The 22,596-nt window shown below is 44.3% G+C and overlaps 1 protein-coding gene and 1 pseudogene across 4 annotated transcripts in view; both read right to left on the bottom strand.

Moving 5' to 3' along the window:
• The window catches only part of LOC111146025 (family with sequence similarity 219 member A), a 54,863-nt gene that overhangs the window by 20,987 nt on the left and 11,280 nt on the right, over window positions 1-22,596 (bottom strand). The gene's annotated exons all lie outside the window — the stretch shown is intronic.
• On the bottom strand, window positions 8,968-10,103 carry LOC111145633 (annotated as a pseudogene).

Genomic DNA, 22,596 nt, shown 5'->3' on the forward strand with positions numbered 1-22,596 from the left:
CTGGTGCTAGTTTCATCCTGTCTCCAGGGCTCTACACACATTTGAAGACCCTCTTCAGAAAATGGCATGGATGCTTTCTGATTACCAACCTCCTGCTCAACAAGTGCTCCGCAGGAAGGAAATATTGGAGTCACTGAAGCAGTCATTGCCTCAGGATAGAGAGAGAGACACACTAGCAGGAAGCAGCAAGCAAGAAAAAGCACTGGGGACTGAGAATGCTGAGCCCAGGAGAGAAAAGAAGATGACAGTATTTTAAAAAGGAGATGAAAGAGTCTCAGTCATGGGACATCTGGGTGGCTCAGTTAGTTAAGCGTCTGTCTTCGGCTCCGGTCATTATCCCTGGGCCCAGGATCGACTCCCGCATCAGGCTCCTTGCTCAGTGGGGAGCACTCTGCCTCTGCCTGTTGCTCCCTGCAGCTCTCTGCTCTCTCTCTCTCTCGTGCTAACAAATAAATAAATAAAATTTTAATTAAAAAAAAAAAAGAATCTCAGTCACCAATTCAGTTCTGGTCCTAAATTTTAGGGCCGTTTATATTCTAGGTACTCGCAGATACAAAGATACTATGATCTCTACTGGTGAAGAGCCAGCATATAAGGCAAATGAATAAACAGATAATGTTTAATAATATGCCAAGTGCTACAACAGAGGTTTGTATATAGTGTTGTCTGTACACAGAACAGAAGTACCTATTCCACCCTGGGGAATCAGGGAAGACTTCTCCAAAGAAAGCTGAGGCATGAAGAATGAGTAGGAGATAGAAATGAACCAGCTGAAGAAAGGAGGAGGGAAAGAAAAGCAAAGGCAAGAAAACAGCCATCTCAGATGAAAGGAATAGCACAGTTTTGCTGGAATGTTTAGTGGTGGGGTGAAGTGCGAGTGATGAGACCAGAACAGGAGGGAGACTTAAAATCATGAAGGGCTTTGGAAATCACAATCAGGACTTTGGACTTTAATGGAAAATAACGGGATCGGAGAAAAAAAGCATATCAAGGTCATACTACTAGGGCTTAGTTGGCTGACTGGATCTGGGTTTGAGGAGAAAGACCTAGGCACAGATGACTCCTAGGTTTCAGTGTATGTGCATGTGTGTGTGTGTGTGTGTGTGTGTGTGTGTGTGTGTGTACCCATAAATAAGAGGGATCAGAGGAAAGAACTTGGGGGAACATTAATACTGAAGGGGTAGACAGAAGAGGACTGACAGCAAAGGGTCAGGGAGAACCTGGTGTCATGGATGTCTGGGAAGGATAGGGCTATGAGAATGTAAAACAGGGAGAAACAGAACCAGAGTTCTCAAGGGGCTCTTATATGACAAGAGAGACTGGAGTGGAGGATGGTTGAGGCTACGAGGTAGGAGCCAGTGGAGAAGGGCCAGATACTTGAAGATGTCAGGAAAGAGAATTTAAGACTCACGTTTACTCTGTGGTTTGCTAACATTTCAGCAGAAACTCTATTTTTCTCTCAATGTTATGTGTCTGATACTTGGGAAGCTTGAGACTCCCCAGAAATAAGCCCCATTAGAGAAGTCTAGCCCTGGTCTAGAGAGCATGGCAAGTCCGCTATTTCTTAGGAAGTGTGTGTAAGAGTGGTTTGAAGATAAAGGAGGCTGACCAGGGCAAAGCAGAAGCAAGTCTCAAAGCAGAAGCAAGCTGGGTTGGGGTAGGAGGCTGCAGTTGCCCCAAGTTCTGGCTGTACCACAGTCCCATGACTTAGCCTTGGGCCATTCTCCCCAGGCCAGGGCAAAAAGTATAAAAGCCCCAGGCTTCTAGTCCTTTAGGCGGGAGGCCTGCACAGACCAAATAGGTTCCCTGAGCTTTTTCTTTCTTTCTTTTTTTTTTTTAAAGATTTTATTTATTTATTTATTTATTTATTTGAGAGACCAAGAGAGAGAGCATGAGCAGGGCAGAGGGAGAGGGACAAACAGACTCCCTTCTAAGCAGGGAGCCCGATGCATGGCTTGATCCCCAAGACCCCAGGACCCCAGAACCCCAGGTCCCTGGGACCATGACCTGAATTGAAGGCAGATGCTTAACTGACTGAGTCACCCAGGCACCACTGCTTTGAGTTTTTTCAAGAATCTGAAACACCTGCTCTACCAACCATGGACATCCAGGAGAGGCTCAGCATTGGAAACTATACTCCAAGTGAGTCTGGTTATGTAGTGATCATGATTTCTCACTTTTAAAACTTTCAATAATACTTTTCTATAAAAATACACAAATAAAACTAAAGAATCATTTGACTTAGGTGTGCCTGGCTGGCTCCATCAGTAGAGCATGCGACTTTTGATCTTGGGGTCATGAGTTCGAACCCCACATTGGGCATAGAGTTTACTTTTTTTTTTTTTTTAAGATTTATCCATTTATTTGAGAGAGCGGGGGGCAAGAGAGCATAAGCAGGGGGAGTGGCAGAGGGAGAGGGAGAAACAGGTTCCCCACTGAGCAGGGAGCCCCATGTGGGGCCCTATCCCAGGACTCCAGGATCATGACCTGAGCCGAAGGCAGATACTGAAACAATTGAGCCACCCAGGCACTCTGGGTAAAAAGTTTACTTTAAGAAAAAAAAAGAAAAAAAAAGAATTTGGGGTGCCAGTCTGGCTCAGTCAGTAGAGCACACAATTCTTTTTTTTTTTAATCTTTTTTTTTAAGATTTTATTTATTTATTTGACAGACAGAGATCACAAGTAGGCAGAAAGGTAGGCAGAGAGAGAGGAGGAAGCAGGCTCTCTGCTGAGCAGAGAGCGCGATGTGGGACTCAATCCCAAGACCTTGAGATCATGACCTGAATAGAAGGCAGAGGTTTTAACCCACTGAGCCACCCAGGCGCCCCCGAGCATACAATTCTTGATCCCAGGTTGTTAAGTTCGAGCCCCACACTGGGTGTAGAGATTATTTAAAAATATAATCTTATAAAAAGAATAATTTGACTTAATTATTAATTCATCCCTTAGATATAGTAAAGGAGTCAGTAAACTGCATGCCTCCACTGTAAAAGAAGATAGGATATGTGCAGTTAGAGTTAAGGGTAGATACTAGGTCTGTCTCCTGCACCCAAACACCAGAACCTATAGGTGAGTGGGCAGTGGGCAGGAAAACTGGGCTTGCACTGGCCCTGGCAATCTTAATGAGGTTGGACTGACTCCTCCCAAAACCTTGACCTTGGGAGCTACTACATTTTGAAAACATCATGTTTTGGGAATGAAGAGCCTGTTTCCTTATATACAAAAATGGGTCTGTGAATGTTGCCAGAGTTGAATGAATGTTTTATGCTATTTGATGTGTTTGAAATAACCCAGTAAGTTGAAAATTTTTGCTGTGAAAGGAATGTTTGTTCCAGAGAGTGAAATGGTAGTTACAACTAGAAAAGAAACCCGAAAAGTTCCTGTGTTTCCTGGCAGGGGAACAATGCTTTCTCTTCATTTGCTTCACAACCTCACGGCAATCAGAAAGTTAGTTACAAGGCCTCACATCTGGGCTTCAAGGAAGCAGAGAATAAGCATTTCCAGGAGTGTTTTGGATTCTACATGGACACCTAATTTAACAGGCAGTAGGGACCTGTCTTGTTCCTATTATGACTTCCACTCTTCTCCCTATTCTCTTCTTTCACTACTACAAGGAAAACCATTGGCTCTTCAGTGATTTTATCCTATCAGTGTTGAGGAGAGTACTTTTCAATTCCTTGTGACATCTAGGTGGGACCAGGACAAGTTCTCTCTCTACTGATAAGAGAACTAATGGTGTACTAAAAGAACCCCAAAATCCAGTCAACCCTGGGCTGCTATGGATTCTAAGAGAATTTTGCCACCCACCCCCTCTGCCCCAGCCCCGGCCCCAGCCAGCTACAAATTGTCGGGGATCGAGCTGCTTTGACACGATGATGTTATCAGCCTCATGGTGCCTGGAGCATGCAGATAGGAACAGGGAATGGCGCCGTCTCACCAGACATAGCAATGCAATTTAGTTTCTGAAATCCAAGTAGGAAATCTTGAAAGCTGACATTTTTTATCTACTACAGGAGGGGGCTGATAGTGTGGAATTCCCAGCAGAACCATCAAAATGCGGAGATGGCTTCTGTCGTATATTAATAAACAGCTCAAAGCAATGGAAAAATGTACAGAGAGCATTTGTAGGGGAAGTTAAGTGTCTGGTCCTTCTTGGCCCCTCCTTCTCCCTCCTCTGAGCTCTGCTGCCAGATGACCACTCCACTTGTGTGAACCCCAAGCTGCGGCTAGAAGCTCCTCTCCTGGTCATCCCTGTGAGAGTCTCCTGTGCTGGGGATATGGAGGAGGCACTAGCCTCCCCAGCAGCTGTGCCACAGCAGTTTGGGTATGTCTCAACTGGCCCCTTTTTTGAAAGGGGCTACAGACTGAGCTACGAATGTGTCAGACAGACAGCTGCTTGCCTTCCCTCCCAGTTCCCCAACATCATTCCATGCCACTCTTACCCCAGATTACCATACTTTGCATCACTGGTCTTTGTTCCTGACGGAGCACGAAGAGCCTTCCTGCCTCATGCTCCCCTTCTGGCTACATCTTATTTGTCCTTCAGGCCTCAGCAGACACATCATCTCTTATCAAAAAGTTCCCACGAATACCAGGTTGGGTTAGGTCCCCCTATAGTATACTCTCACAGCACCACCTCCTTCCATTTCTTTCCCGTACTTATCAAATTTTACTTTGAATATTTGTATAATTTGTTTAATAAACATCCATGCAAGCAGGGACCATGCCTATTTCTACTGTGTCCTCCCAGTGCCTAGCACAGAGACTGAACACAATCTGATGACAGGCGAACAGATTGCTTCCATTTGTTTGAGCCACAGCAAGGTTCTTTCTGTGACAGAGGTGGCAAAAGTCCGGTGGCCTGCCAGGCCGTGCCAGGGCCTTGTCTAATGGTGTCCAGACAGATGTTGTATTGTGTGCTCTTTGTAGGACCACTTCTCTATGTAAGTCTCTGGCTGGGGGCTGAAAGATTGCCTTCCAGGAAGTTATTTTGGAGAACAGCCAAAGTAGAAGTCCCCAAACCCTCACTTACTCACTCACCTGAAGGGTTGTCCTAGTTAGAACTCACTTAAGATCCAAAGTGGCAGCCCAACTTCAGGTTGCCCTCTGGGGGGACTGATCATCAGCTGAGCAAATAGCTTTCTCTGAGACTCTAGGGCCAGGCTCAGATATTGCTTGCAGATACACACTTCCACCACCAAAGTTTTAGGGGAGTGGGAAGCCAGCTTGGAATCAAACCATCAGAAAACCCTTTGGAGGGAGATGGGGGCAGAGCTGCTCTGATCCTGTCTGCTCAAACTGCTTTCTGGCAACCAGAGGCTTACAACCATGTTTACCAGGCAGCAAAGCATCCAAGGCATGGGAGCGCTTGGGCAAGGAGACAGCAAAGGAAAATGCAAGAGGGGGCGCCTAGGTGGCTCAGTGGGTTAAAGCCTCTGCCTTCGGCTCGGGTCATGATCCCAGGGTCCTGGGATCGAGCCCCACATCGGGCTCTCTGCTCGGCAGGGAACCTGCTTCCTCCTCTCTCTCTCTGCCTGTCTCGCTGCCTACCTGTGATCTCTGTCTGTCAAATAAATAAATAAAATCTTTGAGAAAAAAAAAAAAAAAGGAAAACGCCAAGAAACCTCCCTGAACCGTAAGCATACCTCTAGCTGGAGAAAAGGGACTGTGGATTCCAGTTTTGCCTGTGAACTGCACTGACTTTGGAATCTAGATAGGCCATTTCACTCTCTGAGTTCCCAGGTCTGTTTTTATTCAGGCCTGAGATTCCAGAAAGAGCCTCCAGGGAAGAGAGTAAATGAGTTGTCCCAGGGCAATGCCAGATGGCAGCCCTGGGATTAGAATTCATGGGCCCTTCTTTCCAGCCAGTTGCTCCTTCCCCTGAGTCCTGAACTGTTTCTTCTGAATGCTCAGGATTATATTTAATTTAGTAAGGTTTGTGGTCACATAATCACTGCTCCTAATAAAAATGAATACAGAGCATCCGCTGTTAGGGAAGGCAAACATGGGGGAGTCTTTGCCCCTGAGAAAACAGGCCAAAAGCAAGAGGCTGAGGTTAGGCCTGTTCTATTTGAACATAAACCAACACAAACAACTCTCTTGGGATCTGACAGAGTCCTCATCTGTCCTTGTTTCTTGTCCAGGCTTCCTTATATGTCGATAGCCTATGCTTAATCCCACAGTAAGGGCCTAACCTGGAAGCTAGAAAACAGTTTCCACACATGAGAGGAGCCAGCCTGAGGGACAGTCTGGATCTAGATCCTCTGAGTATCTTTTCATCCCAAAATTAGTTACTACACTGTCAATGCTCCCATCTCCAGGACTTTTATCTAGCTATACCTCTTCAGGTGGGGTGGAGGCAGCTCTACTCCTTCCAGCTCAAACTCTGTCAGGTCTACTCATGGCTCAGCAAAATCTAAAGGCTCTTTTTTCCTCCCTGCCCTGGCCTGTCCCATTATGACCGGTGGTGCTAAGAGAGGGAGTCTGCAGCTCTTCTCTGCTGGTTTCATATTGCTTTAGCACCTATTTCTTTGACCAGGAAGTTCTTTGAGGTGTAAGGCATGTAATGGCCTTTTTAGCTCAGATAGTTCTTTCAATACAGGATCCAGGAGTCTATGAGAGGTGAAGAAAACAATGCAGAGCCTTACACAAGGCCCAGAGCAGGGCTCGTTGGGAGGGATGGGATCATGAGTGCTTTCACTCACCTTCAGTCCAGGTAAACTTACCTTCCCTCCTCACTCACCAGCTAAGGCAATCCAAGTGAGAGCACAGTAGCCTCATCTGTTGGCTTTGATTCATTTAGCTATGGAAGAGGCTTGGAAGTAGAGAAGGAGCTTTCAACTAGAAAATCCAATCCCTAGTAGGTGACTTCGATTCTTCTGCCCTTCCAGATTCTTCACAAACCCCTCCTCTGGATGATTTGGGCAATCAGGAAGGAAACCCCTCTGAAATGTTAATCTAACTATCTTTTGCCAAGGGCCCAAGTGTGTGGCTAGGGTGGGGGTGGCAGGCTGTGAACCTCTGGAGTCACTAGTTTCATTTCTGCTTCTACTTGCTACACTTGCCCCCAACAACCTATGTCAATGCTCTTTCTCTAAAAAAAAGAATATCTTTAAATTAAGTGCATAGTCAGTGGCAGACTGATTGCACGGTGATAGCTCATGACATGTTCTAGCTTCAGGCCTTGAATTCTGCTCAGTGCTTCTCCTTAGTTTCCCCTGCCTCACACACAAGACTAAAGATCGGAATGCAGGGGTATTAGAGCCAAAGGTTCTTTTTTTTTTTTAATTTTATTTATTTATTTGACAGACAGAGATCACAAGTAGGCAGAGGCAGGCAGAGAGAGAGGAGGAAGCAGGCTCCTGGCCAAGCAGAGAGCCCGATGCGGGGCTCGATCCCAGGACCCTGGGATCATGACCTGAGCCGAAGGCAGAGGCTTTAACCCACTGAGCCACCCAGGCGCCCCATAGAGCCAAAGGTTCTTTTAACACTCCCTTGTTCCACTGGATTCTTACCTCCTCCCTCTGAAATCCTGCAGTCCTGCCCAGGGACAGCTCAGATGCTGTCTTGAAAGCTTATTTCACCTTCAGAGCGATGGTAACCTCAAGAAAGACCTCAAGTCAGGCTAGATGTGTGTGGAGGAAGGTGGGACAAGGGCTGGAGAGGATAAGCGGGGGGGGGGGGGGGGGGCGGGGAGGGGGGGGGGGGGGGAGGGGGGGGGGGGGGGGGTGTCCCTGGATTCATAGGACTGATCTCGGAGACAGAAGAGGTCAGAGACATGTATAAGAAAGCTATTCAAAATTAAATAAAAAGGGCCTTAAGGACTTGGGCGCTGTGGCTTTGGAGACCTGACAGAGACTGGGCTCCTTTAGGAGCTGTCCAAGGTTCTGAACCGCCTCCACCTGAATATCTTGGAGCCTCTGGACAAGAGCCTCACATGCTAGTTAATACCGACCTTAAATGCTACTGGCTACTCTCTGTCCATCTCTGTTTGGACCCATTGCCTGAAGTAGCTCCACCATAACTCAAATCACTCTCTATGGGTGCAGCCTGGGCTCCTTGCTAGCAGCCTGGTTGGCTGGCCAGACTTTTAACAAGGGATGAGGTTGAAATTGAGGATCTTGGTGTTTGTGAAGAAGTATCTCCCAGTTCCTCTGGGAGCTCAAGAATAAATGGGCCTGGCTCAGGGACAAGGTGGCTGGTCACAGGGAAGGGAAAGAGGTCTCCATGTGGCACATCCTCAGACAGATCAGTCACTCCTCCCCTCACCTCAGTGGTCGCTGCACACATGTGCAAATACACACACACACACACATGCATGCACATACACAGAGGCCAGATTTTCTGCTCTGTCACTGCAGAGCCTGTAATGCTACAGAGAAGGCACAGTCTCCTTTGTCCACACCTTAGCATAATGTACTGTTTGGTTCTCCCATGGATATTACAGAAATCCCGCAAAGAATACCAAAACTTAAAACTTAAATAAATAAAATATTGCTTTTTTCTAATTTTAAGAGGAATATATTGTCACTGAAAAAAGTCAAGATAAGCACAAAAGAAGAAAAAAAATCACCCTAAATCTTACCATCCAGAGCTATATACCATGTTAACTTCTTGCCACACAGCCTGGGCCCTTGCGTGTGTGTTTTTGTGTGTGTGTTGTGTGTATGCACGTGTGCGCATGACACGTGTGCATGCACACACCCACACTACAAGTGTTAGTAAAAGCCAGTATAGTGCAGTGGTTAAAAGTATGAATCTTAGAGTAAGTTCTACCTCTGCCATTTACTTGTCTGTGTGATCATGATCAAATTTCTGACCTCATTGGATCTGGTTTTCATAAATTTCTTGGTGTGTATGGGGGGAGGTTTAGAGAGATACTGTGTTTGCTGTTAAAGCTTAGTTCACTCTGGTATAGGCATGGCCTGGAATTGAAAGCAGCAGGATGGGTAGGAGACCCTCACAGAGCCTACATGGTGAAGATGAGGAAGGTAACCATCAAACAGAAGAGCCCCATGGCCTCAGAGAGGGTAAAGCCCAGAATAGCACAGGAGAAGAGCTGCTGCTTGAGAGATGGGTTTCTGGCATGGCCAAGGATAAAGCTACCAAAAACTATTCCAAAGTTCCTGAACCAGTCACACCAACTGTAGTGGCCCCAGCACCACTTGGTCACTTGTGTCAATGTCCTGGGAGACAACAGTGATCTGGACACCCATCCGGCCACTTGAGGAGTACGGAGCTGCTGTAGATGGCTATTTAGACGGGATCTCTGGCCTACCCAGGAAGGAGGCAGGCACACACTCGACTGGACCCCTGGTACAACAGCGGATCAGAGCTGGAAGAATGAGTAGTGCCTCAGTGGCCTGCACTTCTTTAGTCTCCCCACTTTAGTTCTAGGTCTCAGTGCTCAGCTTTCCCACCCAGTTTTTCACCTTTAACATAAGGAAAATAATAGTACCCATCTCAAAAGATTGCTGGGAGGATTAAATAGGATAATGTATATGAAGTGCTAACTACAGTGCTTGATGCCTGGTAAGCAGTCAATAAAGGGCAGCTTTTATTAAACATGATACACACACACACACACGCACACACACACACACACACCAGAAATCACTCTAATACTGCTTGATGCCTAATTTTAAAACCAGACTATTCTCCATCTCAGAGAAAAGCTGGAGAGAGGATGAGTACGTTCAGTTTATTTCATCTTCTAACTGGCCTAACTTTCCAGGCCACAGTGAAGATAGTTGGGACTTGGGAAATAAAATGGCCTCCTAGCTCGAATAGGGGAAAAAAGGCAGTTCTTGATCCAGGGCTTTAGCTTTCAGCCTGAGCTCCGCAGCCAGGAAATGGCAGGGGCTTCTTTTGGTCAAGGTTCTCTCCTCTTCTTAAACTTTGGGCCCCAGCCTTTTGGCCTGCTTCTTCTAGCCAGAACTTTCTACCTCTCTGCCCGGAGTGCTCCACTCTCCTGTCCCACTCTCTTCCAGGTGTTCCTTACCTCTTGGCACCCACAAGTCCCTTTGTCTGGTTTAGGCAAGCCTACTTCCTCACTGTCTACATCCCGGGCATTTGAGTACTATGCCCACCACCCCACCTCTCCATACCTGCTTTACTAACCCTATTCTCTTTGAGGTCAGAATGGGTTCCTAAATAAAATGCAATGGTCTTTTCTCAGGTGGTCATCCATTACCTTTCAGTATCAGTAGACAGTGCTGACCAGATCTTTCTGGAGATTCTATTTTCCCTTGGCTTTTGTAAAAACATCCTATCCCTATCTGTTCCGACTACCCTCCCTACTGTTCTTTCTCTGATACTCTAGACATAGATCCTCTCCTTAGTGTGCTCACTGACTCATTTTCCACATGCTCTCTCAGCATGTGGAAATACAGTATTATATTATAAACTTATTATTTCAAATATCTCTCTCTTGGTTTTGCACCCAAATCTATATCCCTAGCTCTGACCTCTTAAGCTCCAGACCCACATTTCCAACTGCCTACTACTTTCACTGATGTCATACCCTTCCCCCAGTCTATTTCTTCCTGTTGACTACCTTTATCTTGTTAATGGCACAAACCACTTTGCCAGTTAAATAAACTCAAAACATAAAAGGTTGTTAAAGAAACTTATTATTTTGAAACAGTCTTATATTTATAGAAGAATTACAAAGTGCAGAGAATCCTTGTATACTCTTCACACAGCTTACCCTAATGTTAGCAGCCATGTACGTTGATCAATTCTACATTGAACAAATCAATACTATTCATTAAACTATAGACTTTATGCAAATTTCTCCAGTTTTCCCATTAAAATCCCTTTTTCTGTTCCATATTGCATTTCATTGATATGTCTCCATGGTCTCCTTAGTTTCTTCCTCTTTTTTTGACTTTTACAACTTTGACTTTTGAGGAGTACTGGTCAGGTATTTTTTAAAACATTCCTGCAATTTTGGGGTACCTGGATGGCTGAGTGGGTTAAGTCTCTGCTTTCGGCTCAGGTCATGATCTCAGGGTCCTGGGATCGAGCCCTGCATCACCTGCTTCCCCCCCTCTCTCTGCCTGCCTCTCTGCCTACTTGTGATCTCTCTGTCAAATAAATAAATAAAATCTTAAAAAAAAAATTCCTGCAATTTTGATTTGCTTTGTTTTCTCATGATTAGACAGAGGTTATGGATTTTGGGAAGAATACCACCTAGGTGATCTGTCCTTGTATCACAGCCTATCAGGGGGTATATGACTTATTGTTGGTGGTACTAATTTTAATCATTCAGGGAATTGTTTACCAGGTTTCTCCACTTAAGTTTCTATTTTTCTTTTATTTTGACCATATTCCATTAGTCAGAAGCAAGTCACTAAGTCCAGGCCACACTCAAGGGAGGAGAATTGAGTTCCACTTTCTAGAGGAGTATGAAAGAATTTGTGGACGTATGTTAAGATGACTAGAGTAATTAATACATATTTTGGTAGAAGTTCTTATAGGCTATGCAAATTCTTATTTCTCCTTAAAGTTTCAACCACTAGTTTTAGCAATCAGTGGATCCTGCCAGCAGCAATTATTACTATGATATTCTAAGGATAATTTTAAAATTTCTCTCATTCTATTAAAAAACTACTTTTAAATAAATTTTAATAAAATTTTAAATTATATAAATATCATAATTCTTGAAGATTTGTTCTTTCTCCCTCATTTATTTATTTGTTGAACTATTTATATCAGTATGGACTAATATACATTTATTTTATTTTGGGGGGTGATAATCCAATACTACCATAATTTATTTTGTCGTTCAAATTGTTGCAGCTTTGGCTACTAGAACCTTTTTCAAGTTGGCTCCTATCTCCTTTTGATGTGCCTGGGGGGTCATTTTAATCTACCTCTTTCCTCCTTATATTTCTGACAAGCTAATCATGAACATATAGTAACATTCTTTTTTCTCTTTTCGTTTCCTTTTTTTTTTTTAATTCTCTCTCTTTTTTTTTTTAAGATTTTAGACAGACAGAGATCATAAGTAGGCAGAGAGGTAGGCAGAGAGAGAGGAAGGGAAGCAGGCTCCCTGGTGAGCAGAGAGCCCAATGAGGGGCTCAATCCCAGGATCCTGGAATCATGACCCAAGCTGAAGGCAGAGGCTTTAACCCACTGAGCCACCCAGGAGCCCCTTCTTTCTGTATTTTCTAAACCAACATCCTGCTTCAGATCCTTATCAACATACTTCAGGACCACTGCAGTGGTAACCCACTCATCTCCCTATCCCGTTTCTTCTTCTTCCAACTCATCCTACACGTTACTCTTAAATTACCCTTCTGAGAATTAAACACTTCTCTCATTACATCATTCCCTTGTTCAAAACCCTTCAATGGCTCCTATCACTTAAAAACTCCTTGACCTGGCATTCAGTAGTTTTGTTTTTTTTTTAAAGATTTTATTTATTTGACAGAGAGAAATCACAAGTAGGCAGAGAGGCAGGCAGAGAGAGAGGAGGAAGCAGGCTCCTGGCCAAGCAGAGAGCCTGATGCGGGGCTCGATCCCAGGACCCTGAGATCATGACCCGAGCCGAAGGCAGAGGCTTTAACCCACTGAGCCACCCAGGCGCCCCTGGCATTCAGTAGTTTTAACAACATGGCCCAACTTGACAATCTGGTTGCTTCTCCAATTGTTCATCTTTCCAAATCCTTTGTTCTCTTTGCCCCAGCTGTTAGCTCTATGTGCAGACGACTTCCAGTTTCTATCTCTATCTCTATCATTTTAATCCATCAAAAAAATCTCTGTTAGTTTCTTTAACTTACAAAAGCTATGTATGTTAAATGGGGATGATTAAAACAATGCCAAATGGTTAAAACAGAATGAGTCTCTGACTCTCCTCTGCCCTCTGCCTTTCCCAGATTGTTTTTTTTTTTAAGATTTTATTTATTTACTTGAGAGAATAAAGAGAAAGAAAGAGACAGAGAGAGCATGAGCAGGGGAGGGGCAGGGGGAGAGGAAGAGGAACAAGCAGACTCCCCACTTCACAGGGAGCCTGACTTGGGGCTTAATCCCAGGACCTCAAGATCATGACCCCAGCTGAGAAAGTCAGATGCTCAACCGACTGAGCCATCCAGGTGCCCCCCTCAGGTTGATTTTAAGAATGAAGTGGATTTCCAGATTGTTCAGTATCTTTCCTATCTCTCTATTAAGTTGCTACATCACAGCAAACAGATTTAGAGACATGCTTCTTGAATTAAAAGTTTATAATGCAAGTCAGAAAAGATTAAGTCCAGAAAAATATAGATCTTTATGTTTGCATTGCAACGTAGGCTCTCAAAGCTTTTTTCTTATTATCTCATTAAATCTCTGACAATCCTAAGAGATAGAAATAGCATCTCTTTTAAAAATAAAGGCTTTTTGGGGTGCCTGGGTGGCTCAGTGGGTTAAAGCCTCTGCCTTCGGCTCAGGTCATGATCCCAGGGTCCTGGGATCGAGCCCCACAACAGGCTCTCTGCTCAGCAGGGAGTCTGCTTCTCCCTCTCTCTCTGCCTGCCTCTCTGCCTACTTGTGATCTCTATCAAATAAATAAATAAAATCTTTAAAAAAATAAAAAATAAAAATAAAGGCTTTCTTTCTTTCTTTTTTTTTTTTGGAAAAGCAGTTTTATGTTTAGAGCAAAACTGAGGGGGAAGGTACAGAGAGTTCCCATGTATCCCTGTTGCCACATATGCATAGCCTTCCCTATTACCAACATCCTCCACCATGTAGTACATCTGTCATGACTGATGAACCTACAATAATACATCATAATCACCCAAAGACCATCGTTTCCATTATGATTCAGTCTTGGTTTTGTACATTCTACGGGCTTGGACAAAGGTAAAATGACATGTATCCATCATTATGGTATCATATAGAATATTTTCACTGCCCTAAAAATCCAGCATCTATGCTTTAGCCCAATCTCAGAGAGGAAAAAACCTAAAACCCTGTAGGCTAATCGGCTTCCCTAATGTCTCCTAGCCAGGGCTAGGTCCCAAGTTTCCTGACCTCTTTCCTACTTTACTCATTAAAACACCATATTGAAAACCACAATGAGCAGCAACACTTATGGGAGGAAGGCCAGAAGCCAAAGAGAACCACTCAGAATGTTGACACATCAGTGTCATGGTTTTACCTTGGGGAATATGAGAATCATTCTGTTCCCTTGCTTCTCTTCTATGGTGAAAGTGAGACTGTGGGAGAGCTCTAAAAAGGAAATAAGAAACAGAAATGTATCTGATTGGCGATATGGCATTCTTTTTCAAAGAAATGTTCTGCTTCCCCAAAGCTACAGGGCTCTGCAGAACCTGAGAAGGAAGTGAGAAGAACTGAGTCAAGTGTGGCCGCCAGTCCACTTTAGAGCATGGGGTGTCCAGCAGAAACAAGACTGTACAGATGGGTGGCATCCAGGGATCTGGCAGCATTTCCTTAGCCAATTCATCTCAATAACTTGTTGATGTGCGTACTTGATTGAAAAATATGGGAATTATGAGGTAAAAGCTCTATCTCCTGGGTAGGCAAAGATGAATCATACCATCCATATTCCAAATGATATATGAAAATAGTAACTCTTATGTTAAATGCATTTTACAACAATAAAAAAAGATATATATCTTGAACATCTTTCCATGCTAGATCTTATATTAGATTTTATCTCCTCCTTTTAAAAGGCTGCCAAGGAGCACCTGAGTGGCTCAGTCAGCTAAGCCTCTGACTCTTGGTTTCTGCTCAGGTCTTGATCTTAAGGTCTTGAGATAGAGCCCTGCAGGGTCTATCTTCTTTCCCTCTCCTTCTATTCCTCCCCCTGCTTATGCACATGTGCTCTCTCTCTCTCAAATAAATAAATCAATCTTTAAAAAATATAAAAATAAAAGGCTGCCTATAGGTCTGTTGTGGGATGGATGTATCATGATTTATTTACTTAGTCCCCACTGATGGAGATTCATGTTGTTTCTTTTTTTTTCTCCTCCCCCATCATCATAATGTTGCATCTACTATAACTATTCTAATGTTATAATATTTTTACTATTTATTTATTTATAGCTACTATAATATCTTATTTAAAAAGTCTTTATACACTTGTCTATTTCTTTAATTTAATAAATTCCTGGAGGTAGAACTGCTGAGGGAGTCAATGGGTATGCACACATCGTACTGCCAGTTGTTTTTCCAGAGAGGCTGCAGCAGCATATACTCTCAGCAACAGGGTGTGCAAAGTACTCAGGTTCTTAAGTCAGAAACACCTAGAGTAGTTCTATGACAGTCAGTTGTATGACCTTTGGTGAATTACATTTCTTTAAAACCTTTTTTTAAAAAGATTTTATTTATTCACTTGAGAAAGAAACAAACAGAGAGATCACAAGCAGAGGGAGAGGCAGAAGCAGACTCCCCAGTGAGCTGGGAGTCTAATGTGGGGCTTGATCCCAGGACCTGGAGATTATGACCTGAGCTAAAGGCAGATGCTCAACCATCTGAGCGACCCAGGCGTCCCGCGAATTACCTTTCTTAACATCCCTTTCCCTTCTAGGCATGTAGTATCACCCACTTCACAGGGCCAGTGTTAAAATTACATGAAACTCTGTATGTAAAATGGTTCACAGCATGCCTGACACATATAACAAATGGTAGCTGAGTTTTGTTCTGTTTTGTTTCATGCTGCTCTCTCCTCACTTACTTTGTTTCCATCTAGTCTACAGTATTCATCAGTCCCAAATTCCCTAGCCACTAAAAAGGAGCTGGGGATACTGACTAACTGAAGTTTTTCTAATCAACAGCAAGAGATATTGCCCTCTTCCTGAGTCTCAGTTTACTAGGAAAGCCGTGAAGCCAATTTCCAGAACTCTATCTTTAGTGACTAAATCACAAAAAGACAAACCCTCCCCTTCTCAATGATCTTTCCTAGAATCTTAATCAGGCCATGTTTATTCCCCAGAACACTGTCGATCAGGCCATTCTAACAGCTGGCCTTTCTGTTCTTTAAAATAGGACACTGCATTAAGCCCTCGAGGCTAGAAAGGGCCTAAGGAAAACAGATGGGAGACAGACCCGAAGACACAGGCATCCTGGGTCACTGGGGAGTCCAGGTTGAATTCTCTTCCCTGTGTACTTCCACAGTCTGGGCTAAAAGCAGAAAGGCTGGAACTGAATCATTTTAGGGCTTTAAGTTCCAAAAATTATTGATTTAGGGTTGAAATTAACCAGGACCCTGTGACAGAAAAAGCCCTGTGACAGAAAAAACCCTGTTACAACTCTCCAAACTGCCAAAAGGGGGCAGTGTAGTGTTATGCTTAAGAGCATAGGCTTTGCCTTCACAAGTGGGTTTGAATAAGGGTTTTGCTATTAGCTGTGTGACCTTGGATCTCACTTTGTAGATTAAGAGTATACCTTCTTCATATTGTTGAAAGGATTAAGTGAAATGTGTGTCTGGTGGAAAACACCTAGTAAGTGCCCATAAGCAGCTGGGGACACATCACAGGGTGTAGGGTTGACTATGACAGTCGAATATGACATGGAGTAACTAAGCAAAGGAGATAAGATTGAATTCACTCACTCATTCATTCATTCATTCAAGAGATATCTAGTGAATGTTTACTGTGTGCAGGGCACCTTACAAGGCACAGGAGACATAATGGGAAGTAAGAATAGATATAATATCTGCCTTCGTGAAATGTGGCCTTCAGAAGGACCCATATGAGTAATCATACAAACATATGTGAAATTATAAAGGAAAAACCGCAATAAGAAGAGGGCCACTGACAATGTCTAGAGTTTGAAGGAAGCCTTCTGTGATCAAATTATAGCTGAACTGAGATCTGAAGGATGAGTAAGAGTGATCCCAAAATGGTAGAAGGTAGAGGGAAAGCATTCCAGGCAGAAGGATCATGTGCAAAGGCACTAAAACAGAATGGGCTCTGGGACATCAGAGAAATAGAGGAAAGGCCAGTAAGGTTGGGTACAGTGATGGGGGTAAATGTGGTACAAGGTGAGCTGGAGGAGGCAGGAGCCAGATCACATAAGGCTTTGCAGGCCATGTTAAGGATTTGAGGCTTTATAATAAGAACAAGAGGGAAGCTGTTGAAATGTCAGGGGCTGCACAGGGTACCCCTACTACTTGGCAACACCTTCCTCTGCTATCTCCTTTCATAGGGGATATAGAGAACAGGTCTTCACACAATTCCTGCTGTAGTCACCTGGGAGAAAGGAGCAAAAAAGTAATCTGCAACAGGTCTCTTCTCAAGACAGAATGAGGCCCTGTGAATCCTCATTGCCCAAGGAAGAACTAGGCATGAAGAGGAATGTGAGTGGGGCATTCAGGGCTATGGGACTCTCATCAGAAATCCTCTACAGGTGATAGGCTGTCACTACAGAACTCCTAATGTTTTCTGACTGTTGCATGGCCAAGTCCCTAGCCAACCTGCACATCTCAGACTTCTGCCCCAACAGATTCTCTACTGCACTGGACCTGGTGACAAAGGATTAATAGCTAGTAAGATGGGGTGGTAGAGGTACAGTACTCTTGTGGGGAGCAGTGGGTTCAGCCTTGCAAGAAGCAGCTCTCAACTTCTGTGTGCCTTTCTGGTTAGCTGGCTCACAGCACCCATGGTACATGCATTGTGTTTGTTGGGGGCACATGCGCCCAGAAGACAGTCTCCACAATCTTTTCTTTGTAAGGAGAGAAACTAAGCGTGGGGATCTTTTTTTTTTTTTTTAAGATTTTATTTATTTATTTGACAGAGAGAGATCACAAGTAGACGGAGAGGCAGGCAGAGAGAGAGAGAGAGGGAAGCAGGCTTCTTGCTGAGCAGAGAGCCCGATGTGGGACTCGATCCCAGGACCCTGAGATCATGACCTGAGCCGAAGGCAGCAGCTTAACCCACTGAGCCACCCAGGTGCCCCTAAGCGTGGGGATCTTAAACAGAACAGGAATGCTAAAGTATCAGAAGATGATGGCTCTGTTCTGGCTCTAGTAGGTTTTTAAACTTGGCTGGAAAGAGAAAAGAGCCTAAAAGTGCTAGAGCTGACTGCCCCTCCCCTCCTCCAACTCTCCCAACCCACAGCCCAGCTAAACAGGAAATCAGGCCTGGGTCCCTGCCAGAGCCCAGGTTGGGGCAGGAAGCTCAGGAAACAAGTGAGAAAGACCGTCTTCAGCAGAGAAGAAGGCTGCTAAGAAATCCCTGGGAAGGTAAAATAAACCCAGCCCCTGCTGAATTCCCTCCCAGAGGAGGAAAACACTAGACCTGCCTTCACTCTCCCCATGCTCAAGCATGGGCTTAGCAAGATTCAAAGAGAACAGACCCAGAAACTTCATGGGAGAGAGAGTATTGTCTCAGTGAGAACAGACTCCAAGTAAGGATCCTCCCTCAGAGAAATAAAGGTCTTCAGTGAAGCTGGGTGAGTACCTGGTCTGCAGATATCCTAAGGCCATCTTGGGCTGATAAGGAAGGAAATGAAGGTATAGGATAAGGGCAGTAGTGAAATAAGTAGGCCTTAAAGGACAAAGGCCTAGGGATATCTGTAATACCTGTTTGTGTGGGGGTGGGGGGTGGCGGGGAAAGACTGTAGGCTACGAGTAACAGGAATTCTTTGCTATGTAAATGTACAGGAAAATCCTGATTAAATAATGCACTGAGGCAGACCAGCAATGGCTGCTCAAAACATTAGGTGAAAGGCTGAAGGGAATGTGTATGATGGAGCTACAAGTCTAACTACACCATTAATTAATCTGACTTTCACAGAAGGTAGGACAACCATGAGTCCTCTGCCTCCTTCCTGATATGATGCAACAGGAAGTACTCAGTACACCTCAGAAGTATTCTTCACAAAAAGTTGTATCCGAATCTAATCAGACCTTGAGATATAATTACCAGTTTGCAGAATGGGTTTGCAGAAATACGAGACAGAGAAGATTATAAATGAAACAACTATTCAAAATAATCCAGTGGGGTATAGGTGAAAGAAGAGCAACCCAGGGTTGATCACTGTTGTAGCTCGGTGAGTACCAGGGAATTCTTTTTACTTTTTCCTCTACTTCGTACAGGATTAAAATTTTCTATCACAAAACATTTAAAAAATTTGAAGAAGTTCTGCAGACTAGAAAACACCTTCCCTAGCTCCCGCTGGGAGAGGAGCAGCAACGTGGACCTTTCCAAATGTTTCTGGAGCCCTAAGCGTTGGCCCTGTGGGAACTGAAACAGCAGCAGGACACCCTCCACCAGCATCAGTACTGGGGCTTTTCAGGAAGGCCCCATTTGGCCAAAAGAATGCTATAGCAGTCATGACAGGGAGGGGCAGTTCCATTCCTCCAGTCAATGGAACCCCTTTGGGAATCAGTGAGAGCACAGAGCACTTCCATCTCTAGCCTGGTCTCATCATGGCCCAGTAAAGGAGGCCAGGGACTCTTCTCATTTGATGATGAGAAGAATAAGCCATCTCTCCACCCTCTCCTATAAAAGCTTCCTTGGGAACCATCAACAGAAAATGGAAAACACCAACCCCTTAATCACCATCAACCCTTAGATCAGAAATGATACAGTAATTTGCAGTTCATTCATCATGTACATGATCTTATTTATTTTATAAATAGCCTGAAAGAGTTTAGGAGCTTGGCTAAAAGTAGTAGAGCTAGACAACAAAAGTGGTAGAGCTAGAATGTGCCCAGCCGACTTCCTACTACTGTTGTGCACAACTCCTGACCTGAGGCCAGTGCCCTTCACTAGCTCACTCTGATCTCCACAGCCCCTCAAGGATACTCAAGCCAATTCCTTTCATGGGAGTTCCCTGAGACTGTCTCCCTGCTGTAGTTCAGTCCCTTAGCAAATAAAGAATCTGAAACATGAGGTTCCACCAGGAAATTTATAGGGAGGCTGATAGATGGTTCCTGACTCGTTCCCTTTGGTGCCACTGTTCGCTACCTTGACTATCACCTCCCCACTTAGTCTCCTTTCCTGACTCCACATAATTCTTCCTCCTCTTCCCCAAACCACTAACAACCACCACTACCTCCCCACATCATTATCCCCACTTGGCCTTTCTCTGAGTTTATGGTATCCTCTGACCCAGGGCTGGAAGCAGCAGGACAGCTGAGGGCAGAAAGGACTTTCTGGAAGCTGAAATCCTTAGGAAACACCTTTGGGATTTGCAAGAGGTCCAATAGAGGCTCTTCTCACTAGCTATTGCAATCTACATGCCAATGTGGTTACTGGCCTTCTCACTAGAGGAACGCCTGCCCCTGGACAGAATAGCTTATAGTGTTTGGCTTTTCTGGTAAGGAGAATGGGAACCCCATGCCTGCTACACAAAGAACAAGCCATCCAGACTTGCACTCTCCTCCTTCCAAGAGCTCCAGGTATTTTTTTCCATCTCCAGGAGGATGTGTGCAAGTCATACAATGTTGGAAGACTCAGGTAGGAGCTATTCATCAGGAGAGTCAAATTGCTCACTAAATAGTACACATCACAACTCTATTAATAGCTTTTGCAGCCTCACAACAAAGCTGGTAGCACAGTCATCAGTTATGCTACCTACAGGAGAGAAGCTGGACCAGCCTTCCTATGTTCTCCTACGTCCCTCACTCCTGAAAACTTACCTAATGCTGCAAAGGGAGGGGAGGCAGAAAGGTCAATTTGTAAGGGATTCAGACTACCAAATCTGGGAGCCCCTTCCCTCCAAGGGGGAACATGTAGTAAGTCACTCTGTGTCAGGACATTCAAGGTCCTTCTCATTCTGTGATCTGAGCTCAAACATTTTTTTTTTTTAAAGATTTTAAGATTTTATTTACTTATTTGACAGAGAGATGGAGCCAGAGAGCACAAGTGGGAGTTGGGGGGCGAATGGCAGAGGGAGAAGCAGGTTCTCCACTGAGCAGGGAGCCCAATGCAGGACTCAATCCCAGGACGCTGGGATCATGACCTGAGCCAAAGACAGATGCTCAGCCAAATAAGCCACCCAGGTGCCCCTAAAGATTTTCTTTTTAAGTAATCTCAACATCCAATATGGGGCTCGAACTCACAACCTGAGACCAAGAGTTACACGGTCTGATCTACTGCCCCGAATATTACTTTGTCATTGCCACTGTACCTGACCTCCCCAATCTAATGTGTAAGGCGTTATTATCTTCTCCCATGCTACCTTGTTCTTGTCTTTTCCGTCACTTGTCATAGTTTGTAATTGTGATTTTGTGTACACACTTCATTTGTTTCGTGTCTGTCTCTCCCACTGGACTGCCAGTCATAAAGGCAGGGATCATGTTTGCTTTATTCATCATAGTATTCCCTGTGTCTGGTACAGTGTCTTGCATATAGCAGATGCCCAATGGTATACTTTTTAAAGATTTTATTTTTAAATAATCTCTATACCCAGTGTGGCGCTTGAACTTGCAACCCTGAGATCAAGAATCACATGCTCTACTGACTGAGCCAGCCAGGTGCCCGACAATGGTATTTTTTGAATAATGAATGAGTGCCCCCATCCATGTATTCCCTTGGATCTCCCACAATTCCCCACATGTACCTTCTATTCCACTCACCAACTCCCACCTACTCATTCTCCTCTGGGTCTCTACTGGTGCCATCCATAGAATCACCTCCCAACATCCTCTCCTTTTTTACCCATCTTTAAAGAAACCAGCTGCACTCTTCTGTAGTTCTGTTTCATGAAGCAAGTCTCTTCTTTGCCAGACTCTAATTTTTGGTGGCAGAACGATCTGCCAAGGAGTTAAAATGGGTGTTGGGGTGATGAGAGTCACAACATAGCACATCAAAGTGGATCCGTCAAATTAGGATATCATGTCTATCAAATTACATGCTAGAGGTTATAGAGGCTTTGGGGATGGTTGAGAGCTTCCTAGAATAGTCAGGGAAGGCTTCTTGGAGAAAGGGAGTTTATATAGTCTTCTGAAAGACAGATAGGAGTGGGATAGGCAGAAGAGGAGGGCAGAGAGAATTCTTAAGAGGAGAGGAGGTCTTGGGGTGCCTGGTTGGCTCAGTGAAAAGAACATGTGACCCTTGATCTCAGGATCATGAGTTTGAGCGCCATGTTGGGTATAGAGATTACTTGAATAAATAAACTTTAAAAAAACAAAAGGAGGAGAGAAGGCCTCAAGATATCAACAGACAAGAGGAGGTGAGGGGCCTGGCTTGACCTACTAGAAAGAAAGACCTACCAGAAAATTGGCATGAATGGTAAAAAATATGGCTACTTGGGAGGGGCAAAGCCCAGTGTAGATGCTTCAAAAGCCAGTGGAGAAGTTTAAGTTGATGCAAAAGAACTTAATTAGGTTCCAAATTGTAAGGAAATATCATGGGCCTGGGAGTCAGGATACCTGGGTTCTAGTCTAGGTCACATCAACCTCCAGCCAGGTTATGGCCAAGCCTATTTATCTTTCTGGGATTCTGCTTGCATATCTGTAAAATGGGCAAAAATGACTCTCCCAATCTATTTCAGGTGGTTCAGGTGCTTTGGAAACATCATTTCATCTACCTTAGAAAGGAATTTACAATAAGGATAATTGCACCCATAAACTTCACAATCTAAAGAGAATGTATTTGGACCACAGGACAGGTAGAATGGGGAGTTCATACCTAACTGAAGGAAA

This window comes from Enhydra lutris, unplaced genomic scaffold, assembly GCF_002288905.1.
Source record: "Enhydra lutris kenyoni isolate GAN:26980312 unplaced genomic scaffold, ASM228890v2 scaffoldscaffold13, whole genome shotgun sequence".
NCBI classification, from domain to species: domain Eukaryota; kingdom Metazoa; phylum Chordata; class Mammalia; order Carnivora; family Mustelidae; genus Enhydra; species Enhydra lutris.